We start from the raw sequence: 10000 nt of genomic DNA, 5'->3' as shown, positions 1-10000 counted from the left end.
CCCCACCCCTCCCCCCCCCCCCGCCCCCAAAAAATTCGCCCCCCCCCCAACACACACCACCCCACCCCCCCCCCCCCCAAAAAATTCGGCCACCCCCCTCAACACACACCACACCACACCACACCACCCCTCCCCCCCCCCCCCCAAAAATTCGCCCACCCCCCCCCTCAATACACACCTCCCCACCCTTCCCCCCCCCCCCGCCCCCAACACACACCACCCCTCCCCCCCCCCCCAAAAATTCGCCCCCCCCCCTCAATACACACCTCCCCACCCTTCCCCCCCCCCCTCAACACACACCACACCACACCACACCACCCCTCCCCTTCCCCCCCTCCAAATTTCGCCCCCCCCTCAACACACACCACCCCACCCCTCCCCCCCCCTCCAAATTTCGCCCCTTCTCCCCCCCAAAAATTCGCCCCCCCCCCCCCCCCCCCCCTCAACACACACCACACCACACCACCCCTCCCCCCCCCCCACCCCCCTCAACACACACCAACCCACACCACCCCTCCCCCCCCCAAAAATCCCCCCCCCCCCCCTCAACACACACCACCCCACCCCCCCCCCCCCAACACACACCACACCACCCCTCCCCCCCCCTCAAAAATTCCCCCCCCCCCCTCAACACACAAAACACCACCCCTCCCCCCCCCCCTCCAAATTTTGCCCCCCCCCCTCAACACACACCACACCACACCACCCCTCCCCCCCCTCCAAAATTCACCCCCCACCCCCCTCAACACACACCACCCCACACCTCCCCTCCCCCCCCCCCAAAAATTCCCCCCCCCCCTCAACACACACCACCACATCCCCCCCCCTCAAAAATCCCCCCCCCCCTCAACACACAAAACACCACCCCTCCCCCCCCCCCTCAAAAATCCCCCCCCCCCCCAACACACACCACACCACACCACACCACACCTCCCCCCCCCTCCAAATTTTGCCCCCCCCCCCCCCCAAAAAATTGGCCCCCCCCCTCAACACACACCACCCCTCCCCCCCCTCCAAAATTCGCCCCCCCCCCCCCTCAAAAATCCCCCCCCACCTCAACACACACCACACCACACCACACCAACCCTCCCCTTCCCCCCTCCAAATTTCGCCTTCCCCTCAACACACACCACCCCACCCCTCCCCCCCCCCCAAAAATTCGCCCCCCCCGTCCAAATTTCGCCCCTTCCCCCCCCAAAAATTCCCCCCCCCCCCCTCAACACACACCACACCACACCACCCCACACGACGCCTCCCCCCCCCTCAAAAATCCCCCCCCCCCCTCAACACACACCACACCACACCACCCCTCCCCCCCCCTCAAAAATCCCCCCCCTCAACACACACCACACCACCCCTCCCCTTCCCCCCCTCCGAATTTCGCCCGCCCCTCAACACACACCACCCCACCCCTCCCCCCCCCCCCGCCCCCAAAAAATTCGCCCCCCCCCCAACACACACCACCCCACCCCCCCCCCCCCCAAAAATTCGGCCACCCCCCTCAACACACACCACACCACACACCCCCTCCCCCCCTCCAAAATTTGCCCCCCCCCCCCCCCCCCCAAAAATTCGCGCCCCCCCCCCCCTCAATACACACCTCCCCACCCCCCCCCCCCCCTCAACAAACACCACACCACCCCTCCCCCCCCCTCAAAAATCCCCCCCCCCCCTCAACACACACCACACCACACCACCCCTCCCCCCCCCCCCCCCCCCCAAAAAATCACCCCCCCGCCCCCCTCAACACACACCACCCCACCCCCCCCCCCCCACAACACACACCACACAACCCCTCCCCCCCCCTCAAAAATTCCCCGCCCCCCCCTCAACACACACCACACCACCCCTCCCCCCCCTCAAAAATCCCCCCCCCCCCTCAACACACACCACACCACACCACCCCTCCCCCCCCCCCCCCCCAAAAAATCCCCCCCCGCCCCCCTCAACACACACCACCCCACCCCCTCCCCCCCCACAACACACACCACACAACCCCTCCCCCCCCCTCAAAAATTCCCCGCCCCCCCCTCAACACACACCACACCACCCCTCCCCCCCCCTCAAAAATCCCCCCCCCCCTCAACACACACCACACCACACCACCCCTCCCCCCCCCCCCCAAAAAAATCCCCCCCCCGCCCCCCTCAACACACACCACCCCACCCCCCCCCCCACAACACACACCACACAACCCCTCCCCCCCCCCTCAAAAATTCCCCGCCCCCCCCTCAACACACACCACACCACCCCTCCCCCCCCCTCAAAAATCCCCCCCCCCCCCCTCCAAATTTTGCCCCCCCCCCCAAAAAATTGGCCCCCCCCCTCAACACACACCACACCACACCACCCCTCCCCCCCCCCTCCAAAATTCGCCCCCCCCCCCCCCCCCCCCCCTCAACACACACCACCCCACCCCCCCCCTCAACACACACCACACCACCCCTCCCCCCCCCCTCAAAAATCCCCCCCCCCCTCAACACACACCACAACACCCCTCCCCCCCCGCCCCAAAAATTCGCCCCCCCCTCAACACACACCACACCACACCACCGCTCCCCCCCCCCCCCTCCAAAATTCGCCCCCCCCCCAAAAATTTCCCACCCCTCCCCCCTCAACACACACCACCCCACCCCCCCCCCCCAACACACACCACACCACCCCTCCCCCCCCCCCTCAACACACACCACACCACACCACCCCTCCCCCCCCCTCCAAAATTCGCCCCCCCCCCCCCCCCCTCAACACACACCACCCCACCCCCCCCCTCAACACACACCACACCACCCCTCCCCCCCAAAAAATTTGGCCACCCCCCTCAACACATACCACACCACACCACACCACCCCTCCCCCCCCCCCCCCCCAAAATTCGCCCCCCCCCCCCTCAATACACACCTCCCCACCCTTCCCCCCCCCCCCGCCCCCAACACACACCACCCCTCCCCCCCCCCCAAAAATTCGCCCCCCCCCCCCCCTCAATACACACCTCCCCACCCTTCCCCCCCCCCCTCAACACACACCACACCACACCACACCACCCCTCCCCTTCCCCCCCTCCAAATTTCGCCCCCCCCTCAACACACACCACCCCACCCCTCCCCCCCCCCCTCCAAATTTCGCCCCTTCTCCCCCCCAAAAATTCCCCCCCCCCCCTCCCTCAACACACACCACACCACACCACCCCTCCCCCCCCCACCCCCCTCAACACACACCACCCCACACCACCCCTCCCCCCCCCAAAAATCCCCCCCCCCCAACACACACCTCACCACCCCTCCCCCCCCCTCAAAAATTCCCCCCCCCCCCCCCCCTCAACACACAAAACACCACCCCTCCCCCCCCCCCCTCAAAACACACCACACCACACCACCCCTCCCCCCCCCCCCTCCAAATTTTGCCCCCCCCCCCCCCCCCCAAAAAAATTGGCCCCCCCCTCAACACACACCACACCACACCACCCCTCCCCCCCCCTCCAAAATTCGCCCCCCACCCCCCTCAACACACACCACCCCACACCTCCCCTCCCCCCCCCCAAAAATTTCCCCCCCCCCCCAACACACACCACCACATCCCCCCCCCCCCCTCAAAACACACCACACCACCCCTCCCCCCCCCCTCAAAAATCCCCCCCCCCCCCCCCTCAACACACAAAACACCACCCCTCCCCCCCCCCCCCTCAAAAATCCCCCCCCCCAACACACACCACACCACACCACCCCTCCCCCCCCCCCTCCAAATTTTGCCCCCCCCCCCAAAAAATTGGCCCCCCCCTCAACACACACCACCCCTCCCCCCCCCTCCAAAATTCGCCCCCCCCACCCCTCAAAAATCCCCCCCCCCCCCCTCAACACACACCACACCAACCCTCCCCTTCCCCCCTCCAAATTTCGCCTTCCCCTCAACACACACCACCCCACCCCTCCCCCCCCCCCCCCCCCGTCCAAATTTCGCCCCTTCCCCCCCCAAAAATTCGCCCCCCCCCTCAACACACACCACCCCACACCACGCCTCCCCCCCCTCAAAAATTCCCCCCCCCCCCCTCAACACACACCACACCACACCACCCCTCCCCCTCCCTCAAAAATCCCCCCCCCTCAACACACACCACACCACCCGTCCCCTTCCCCCCCTCCGAATTTCGCCCCCCCCTCAACACACTCCACCCCACCCCTCCCCCCCCCCCGCCCCCAAAAAATTCGCCCCCCCCCCCCAACACACACCACCCCACCCCCCCCCCCCCCCCCCAAAATTCGGCCACCCCCCTCAACACACACCACACCACACACCCCCTCCCCCCCTCCAAAATTTCCCCCCCCCCCCCCCCCCCCGCCCCCAACACAAACCACCCCTCCCACCCCCCCCCAAAAATTCGCGCCCCCCCCCCCCCTCAATACACACCTCCCCACCCCCCCCCCCCTCAACAAACACCACACCACCCCTCCCCGCCCCCTCAAAAATCCCCTCCCCCCCCCCCTCAACACACACCACACCACCCCTCCCCCCCCCCCCCAAAAATCCCCCCCCCCCCCCCCCCCCAACACACACCACCCCAACCCCCCCCCCAACACACACCACACAACCGCTCCCCCCCCCTCAAAAATTCCCCGCCCCCCCCTCAACACACACCACACCACCCCGCCCCCCCCTCAACACACACCACACCACCCCTCCCCCCCCCCCTCAACACACCCACACCACCCCACCTCTCCTCCAAAATTCTCCCCCCCCCCCCTCAACACACACCACACCACACCACCCCTCCCCCCCCCTCCAAAATTTGCCCCCCCACCCCCCGGCCCCAACACACACCACCCCTCCCCCCCCCTCCCAAAAATTCGCCCCCCCCCTCAATACACACCTCCCCACCCTTTCCCCCCCCCCCCTCAACACACACCACACCACCCCTCCCCCCCCCCCCCCCAAAAATCCCCCCCCCCCCCAACACACACCACCCCACCCCCCCCCCCAACACACACCACACAACCGCTCCCCCCCCTCAAAAATTCCCCGCCCCCCCCTCAACACACACCACACCACCCCGCCCCCCCCTCAACACACACCACACCACCCCTCCCCCCCCCCTCAACACACCCACACCACCCCACCTCTCCTCCAAAATTCTCCCCCCCCCCCTCAACACACACCACACCACACCACCCCTCCCCCCCCCTCCAAAATTTGCCCCCCACCCCCCGGCCCCAACACACACCACCCCTCCCCCCCCCCCCCAAAAATTCGCCCCCCCCCTCAATACACACCTCCCCACCCTTTCCCCCCCCCCCCTCAACACACACCACACCACCCCTCCCCCCCCTCTCAAAAATCCCCCCCCCCCCCCCTCAACACACACCACACCACCCCTCCCCTTCCCCCCCTCCAAATTTCGCCCACCCCTCAACACACATTACCCCACCCCTCCCCCCCCCCCCCAAAAATTCGCCCCCCCCCCCTCAACACACACCACCCCACACCACACCACCCCTCCCCCCCCCCAAAAAAATCCCCCCCCCCCCCGCCCTCAACACACACCACCCCCCCCCCCTCAACACACACCACACCACACCACCCCTCCCCCCCCCCCCCTCAAAAATCCCCCCCCCCCCTCAACACACACCACACCACACCACACCACACCACCCCTCCCCTTCCCCCCCTCGAAATTTCGCCCCCCCCTCAACACACACCACCCCACCCCTCCCCCCCCCCCGCCCCAAAAATTCGCCCCCCCCTCCAAATTTCGCCCCTTCCCCCCTCGTCACTCCCCCACCCAACCCAACCCCGCGCCACCCCCATGACACGGCACACCCCCCCACCCCACCGCACCCCCCCACGACGCCCCCCCCCCCCCGCACCCCACCTCGAAAAACCCCGCTCCCTCCACGCCACACCACAAATGCCTCCGAAAACCCTGCTCGACCCACCCCACCCCGCGTCACCCCCCCACGACATGGCGCACCCCCCACCCCACCGCACCCCCCAACGACGCCGCCCCGCACCCCACCTCGAAAAACCCCGCTCCCTCCATACCACCCCACCACGCCTCCGAAAACCCCGCTCGACCCACCCCACCTCGCGTCAGCCCCCCACGACACGGCACACCCCCCACACCCCACCGCACCCCCCCACGACGCGGCGCATATCCCCCCCCCCCCCCCCCGCACCCCACCTCGAAAAACCCCGCTCGACCCACCCAACCCCGCGTCACTCCCTCAGGACACGGCGCACCCCCCCACCCCACCGCACCCCCCCACGACGCCCCCCCGCACCCCACCTCGAAAAACCCCGCTCGACCCACCCAACCCCGCGTCACCCCCCCACGACACGGCGCACCCCCCCACCCCACCGCACCCCCCCACGACGCCCCCCCCCGCACCCCACCTCGAAAAACCCCGCTCCATCCACGCCACACCACCACGCCTCCGAAAACCCCGCTCGACCCACCCCACCCCGCGTCTCCCCCCCACGACACGGCGCACCCCCCACCCCACCGCACCCCCCAACGACGACGCCCCGCACCCCACCTCGAAAAACCCCGCTCCCTCCATACCACCCCACCACTCCTCCGAAAACCCCGCTCGACCCACCCCACCTCGCGTCAGCCCCCCACGACACGGCACACCCCCCACACCCCACCGCACCCCCCCACGACGCGGCGCATATCCCCCCCCCCCCCCCCCGCACCCCACCTCGAAAAACCCCGCTCGACCCACCCAACCCCGCGTCACTCCCTCAGGACACGGCGCACCCCCCCACCCCACCGCACCCCCCCACGACGCCCCCCCGCACCCCACCTCGAAAAACCCCGCTCGACCCACCCAACCCCGCGTCACCCCCCCACGACACGGCGCACCCCCCCACCCCACCGCACCCCCCCACGACGCCCCCCCCCGCACCCCACCTCGAAAAACCCCGCTCCATCCACGCCACACCACCACGCCTCCGAAAACCCCGCTCGACCCACCCCACCCCGCGTCTCCCCCCCACGACACGGCGCACCCCCCACCCCACCGCACCCCCCAACGACGACGCCCCGCACCCCACCTCGAAAAACCCCGCTCCCTCCATACCACCCCACCACTCCTCCGAAAACCCCGCTCGACCCACCCCACCTCGCGTCAGCCCCCCACGACACGGCACACCCCCCACACCCCACCGCACCCCCCCACGACGCGGCGCATATCCCCCCCCCCCGCACCCCACCTCGAAAAACCCCACTCGACCCACCCAACCCCGCGTCACTCCCCCAGGACACGGCGCACCCCCCCACGACGCGGCGCATATCCCCCCCCCCCCCCCCGCACCCCACCTCAAAAAACCCCGCTCGACCCACCCCACCCCGCGTCACCCCCCCACGACACGGCGCACCCCCCCACCCCACCGCACCCCCCCACGACGCCCCCCCCCGCACCCCACCTCGAAAAACCCCGCTCCCTCCACGCCACACCACCACGCCTCCGAAAACCCCGCTCGACCCACCCCACCCCGCGTCTCCCCCCCACGACACGGCGCACCCCCCCACGACGCCCCCCCGCACCCCACCTCGGAAAACCGCGCTCCCTCCACAGCACCCCACCTCTCCTCCAAAAACCCCGCTCGACCACCCCCACCCCGCGTCACCCCCCAGGACGCCCCCCCGCACCCCACCTCGAAAAACCCCGCTCCCTCCACAGCACCCCACCTCTCCTCCAAAAACCCCGCTTGACCACCCCAACCCCGCGTCACTCCCCCACGACACGGCGCACCCCCCCACGACACGGCGCACCCCCCCACGACGCCCCCCCGCACCCCACCTCGGAAAACCGCGCTCCCTCCACAGCACCCCACCTCTCCTCCAAAAACCCCGCTCGACCACCCCCACCCCGCGTCACCCCCCAGGACGCCCCCCCGCACCCCACCTCGAAAAACCCCGCTCCCTCCACAGCACCCCACCTCTCCTCCAAAAACCCCGCTCGACCCACCCCACCCCGCTCGACCCACCCCACCCCGCGTCACCCCCCCCACGACACGGCGCACCCCCGCACCCCACCTCGAAAAACCCCGCTCCCTCCACAGCACCCCGCCACGCCTCCGAAAACCCCGCTCGACCCACCCCACCCCGCGTCACCCCCCACGACACGGCGCACCCCCCCACCCCACCGCACCCCCCCACGACGCCCCCCCGCACCCCACCTCGAAAAACCGCGCTCCCTCCACAGCACCCCACCTCTCCTCCAAAAACCCCGCTCGACCACCCCCACCCCGCGTCACCCCCCAGGACGCCCCCCCGCACCCCACCTCGAAAAACCCCGCTCCCTCCACAGCACCCCACCTCTCCTCCAAAAACCCCGCTTGACCACCCCAACCCCGCGTCACTCCCCCACGACACGGCGCACCCCCCCACCCCACCGCACCCCCCCACGACGCCCCCCCGCACCCCAGCTCGAAAAACCGCGCTCCCTCCACAGCACCCCACCTCTCCTCCAAAAACCCCGCTCGACCACCCCCACCCCGCGTCACCCCCCCACGACGCCCCCCCGCACTCCACCTCGAAAAACCCCGCTCCCTCCACAGCACCCCACCTCTCCTCCAAAAACCCCACCTCTCCTCCAAAAACCCCGCTTGACCACCCCAACCCCGCGTCACTCCCCCATGACACGGCGCACCCCCCCACGACGCCCCCCCCGCACCCCACCTCGAAAAACCCCGCTCCCTCCACACCACCCCGCCACGCCTCCAAAAAACCGCGCTCGACCCACCCCACCCCGCGTCACGGCGCACCCCCCACCCCACCGCACCCCCCCACGACGCCCCCCCCCCCCACCCCACCTCGAAAGACCGCGCTCCATCCACAGCACCCCACCTCTCCTCCAAAAACCCCGCTCGACCCACCCCACCCCGCGTCACCCCCCCACCACACGGCGCACCCCCCCACGACGCCCCCCCGCACCCCACCTCGAAAAACCCCGCTCCCTCCACAGCACCCCGCCACGCCTCCGAAAACCCCGCTCGACCCACCCCACCCCGCGTCACCCGCCACGACACGGCGCACCCCCCCACAACGCCCCCCCCGCACCCACCTCGAAAAACCCCGCTCCCTCCACGCCTCCGAAAACCCCGCTCGACCCACCCCACCCCGCGTCACCCCCCCCACGACACGGCGCACCCCCGCACCCCACCTCGAAAAACCCCGCTCCCTCCACAGCACCCCGCCACGCCTCCGAAAACCCCGCTCGACCCACCCCACCCCGCGTCACCCCCCACGACACGGCGCACCCCCCCACCCCACCGCACCCCCCCACGACGCCCCCCCCGCACCCCACCTCGAAAAACCCCGCTCCCTCCACGCCTCCGAAAACCCCGCTCGACCCACCCCACCCCGCGTCACCCCCCCACGACGCCCCCGCGCACCCCACCTCGGAAAACCCGCTGCATCCACACCACCCCACCCCGCGTCACGGCACACCCCACCGCACCCCCCCTCGACGCGGCGCATCCCCCCCGCACCCCACCTCGAAAAACCCCGCTCCATCGACACGACCCCGCCACGCCTCCAAAAACCCCGCTCGACCCAGCCCACCCCGCGTCACCCCCCCACGACACGGCGCACCCTCCACCCCACCGCACCCCCCGACGACGCGGCGTATCCCCCGCGCACCCCACCTCCAAAAACCCCGCTCGACCCACGGCACGTCACCTCACCCCCCCACGACATGGCACACCCTCCCTCTTTAGAAATCGCGCTCCGCAATGACACGGCACACACACCCCACTGCACACGACCCCCTCCCGCGACACGGAACCTTCCACCCCCCGACGGACCTCCTCAAGAAACCCCCCCACGACATGGCACCCCCCCGCGACATGGCACACCCTCCCTCCTCAGAAATCCCCGCTCCAACAACCCGCCCGCGCAACATGGCACGCCCTCCCTCCTCGGAAAAACCCCGCTCCACCGAACCCCCCCACAACATGGCACACCCTCCGCTCCCAAAATACCTCGCATCTTGAGGAGGGGGTA

This window comes from Lygodium microphyllum, chromosome 16 (genome assembly GCF_053477565.2).
Source record: "Lygodium microphyllum isolate KBCC chromosome 16, Lygodium_microphyllum_v1.1.10, whole genome shotgun sequence".
In the NCBI taxonomy this organism is placed as follows: Eukaryota; Viridiplantae; Streptophyta; class Polypodiopsida; order Schizaeales; family Lygodiaceae; genus Lygodium; species Lygodium microphyllum.
The sequence above is the reverse complement of the archived record's forward strand: the minus strand, read 5'-3'. Positions refer to the sequence as shown.